This window comes from Lithobates pipiens, unplaced genomic scaffold (genome assembly GCF_037356315.1).
Source record: "Lithobates pipiens isolate NorthernLeopardFrog02 unplaced genomic scaffold, aLitPip1_a1.2 Scaffold_8, whole genome shotgun sequence".
In the NCBI taxonomy this organism is placed as follows: domain Eukaryota; kingdom Metazoa; phylum Chordata; class Amphibia; order Anura; family Ranidae; genus Lithobates; species Lithobates pipiens.
This window is the reverse complement of record NW_027507903.1, coordinates 568,256,579-568,259,078: the sequence shown is the minus strand read 5'-3', so window position 1 is coordinate 568,259,078 and position 2,500 is coordinate 568,256,579. Positions and strand designations below refer to the sequence as shown.

General features: G+C 46.0%; 4 non-coding genes across 4 annotated transcripts in view; 2 read left to right on the top strand and 2 right to left on the bottom strand.

The window, feature by feature from the left end:
• TRNAE-UUC (transfer RNA glutamic acid (anticodon UUC)) overlaps nucleotides 1-44 on the bottom strand; it is a 72-nt gene extending 28 nt beyond the window's left edge. Inside the window, exon 1 of the tRNA in view lies at nucleotides 1-44. This exon is cut by the window's left edge and continues 28 nt beyond it. This is a non-coding gene — a tRNA (tRNA-Glu).
• Nucleotides 45-163: 119 nt separating this feature from the next.
• Nucleotides 164-236, top strand: TRNAM-CAU (transfer RNA methionine (anticodon CAU)). Its single transcript has one exon. It is a non-coding gene; the product is annotated as a tRNA-Met (tRNA).
• Nucleotides 237-1,084: 848 nt separating this feature from the next.
• On the bottom strand, nucleotides 1,085-1,156 carry TRNAE-UUC (transfer RNA glutamic acid (anticodon UUC)). The gene has a single exon. It is a non-coding gene; the product is annotated as a tRNA-Glu (tRNA).
• A 120-nt stretch (nucleotides 1,157-1,276) lies between these two features.
• Nucleotides 1,277-1,349, top strand: TRNAM-CAU (transfer RNA methionine (anticodon CAU)). Its single transcript has one exon. It is a non-coding gene; the product is annotated as a tRNA-Met (tRNA).
• Nucleotides 1,350-2,500: the final 1,151 nt, after the last annotated feature.

Below are 2,500 nucleotides of genomic sequence, written 5' to 3'. Positions count from 1 at the left end.
GCCTGGGTGAAAACCAGGAATCCTAACCGCTAGACCATATGGGAAAACTAGCTGCCTTGTTTTGAGAAAAATAGAGAAAACCAAAGGGAAAAAAGATGTGCCACCGCCATCAGCTTCCAAGTATGGTGGCCAGCTATGACACACATATCAGTGTCACTAATTGGCCTCGTTAGCGCAGCAGGTAGCGCGTCAGTCTCATAATCTGAAGGTCGTGAGTTCGATCCTCACACGGGGCACTACTCTCTAACCATTTTGTGAGCCTTGGGGTCCTTAATCTATGAAAAACACTACTCTTCATCCCTTAGGTCTTGTAGGAAACCATATGGATGGAAAATTGACCGCAAGATCAAGCTTTCAGTGCTCTTTTGCCTTCCACCATATTCCACCCAGCTAAAATCTTTAGCTCTGCATCCAACAGACCTTGCAAGATACAATGTCTACTCATCCTGGAACAACAGAGGCATTTTCCATCTATGTGACATGCTTCCCTTAGTTTCATCACACAGAAAGAACAAAGCACCGAGGAATTCAAAAGGGCTTTTTCAAAGGTGTGGAAAAAAAAGATGATGTCTCTGTCAGAGAATGGTTTGCAGAAGATTGGCACATAGATATTTGCCAATGCAAATGTGCAGAAGAGCGAGAACGGCCGAGAAACTTCATGTGCTAGTACGCATGTGCGTACGCCAAAGCGCACACAATGCGTGACAATTTCTGGTGCCCAGTGGCCTATTTAAAGCTAGCAGCATAAGCCATTAGTTGCTGGATGATCTTCAGCTTCCCCTGTGAGTTCCTGTGATCCTGATATTATTCATGTGTGAAAATTCATGTGCCAGTGCGCATATACGTACGCCAAAGCGCGTGCATGAGCCATTAGTTGCTGGATGAACTTCAGCTTGCCCTGTGAGTTCCTGTGTTCCTGATAGTATTTCATTTCCTGTCCTGACCCGGCTTGACCTGTCTTGTCTGCATCCCTGGCTTTGACCCTTGGTACTTTGACAACAAGGGAATGATTGGAGGTTACAATGGAAAAACAGCTTTGAGGTTTCAGCACTAGGAGTGTGCGGGTCGTTAAAAGGACTTGCATTTCCCATACCGGGAGTCGAACCCGGGCCGCCTGGGTGAAAACCAGGAATCCTAACCGCTAGACCATATGGGAAAAATAGCTGCCTTGTTTTGAGAAAAATAGAGAAAACCAAAGGGAAAAAAAGATGTGCCACCGCCATCAGCTTCCAAGTATGGTGGCCAGCTATGACACACATATCACTTTCACTAATTGGCCTCGTTAGCGCAGCAGGTAGCGCGTCAGTCTCATAATCTGAAGGTCGTGAGTTCGATCCTCACACGGGGCACTACTCTCTAACCATTTTGTGAGCCTTGGGGTCCTTAATCTATGAAAAACACTACTCTTCATCCATTAGGTCTTGTAGGAAACCATATGAATGGAAAATTGACCGCAAGATCAAGCTTTCAGTGATCTTTTGCCTTCCACCATATTCCACCCAGCTAAAATCTTTAGCTCTGCATTCAACAGACCTTGCAAGATACAATGTCTACTCATCCTGGAACAACAGAGGCATTTTCCATCTATGTGACATGCTTCCCTTAGTTTCATCACACAGAAAGAACAAAGCACAGAGGAATTCAAAAGGGCTTTTTCAAAGGTGTGGAAAAAAAAGATGATGTCTCTGTCAGAGAATGGTTTGCAGAAGATTGGCACATAGATATTTGCCAATGCAAATGTGCAGAAGAGCGAGAACGGCCGAGAAACTTCATGTGCTAGTACGCATGTGCGTACGCCAAAGCGCACACAATGCGTGACAATTTCTGGTGCCCAGTGGCCTATTTAAAGCTAGCAGCATAAGCCATTAGTTGCTGGATGATCTTCAGCTTCCCCTGTGAGTTCCTGTGATCCTGATATTATTCATGTGTGAAAATTCATGTGCCACTGCGCATATACGTACGCCAAAGCGCGTGCATGAGCCATTAGTTGCTGGATGAACTTCAGCTTGCCCTGTGAGTTCCTGTGTTCCTGATAGTATTTCATTTCCTGTCCTGACCCGGCTTGACCTGTCTTGTCTGCATCCCTGGCTTTGACCCTTGGTACTTTGACAAGAAGGGAATGATTGGAGGTTACAATGGAAAAACAGCTTTAAGGTTTCAGCACTAGGAGTGTGCGGGTCGTTAAAAGGACTTGCATCTCCCATACCGGGAGTCGAACCCGGGCCGCCTGGGTGAAAACGAGGAATCCTAACCGCTAGACCATATGGGAAAACTAGCTGCCTTGTTTTGAGAAAAATAGAGAAAACCAAAGGGAAAAAAGATGTGCCACCGCCATCAGCTTCCAAGTATGGTGGCCAGCTATGACACACATATCACTTTCACTAATTGGCCTCGTTAGCGCAGCAGGTAGCGCGTCAGTCTCATAATCTGAAGGTCGTGAGTTCGATCCTCACACGGGTCACTACTCTCTAACCATTTTGTGAGCCTTGGGGTCCTTAAT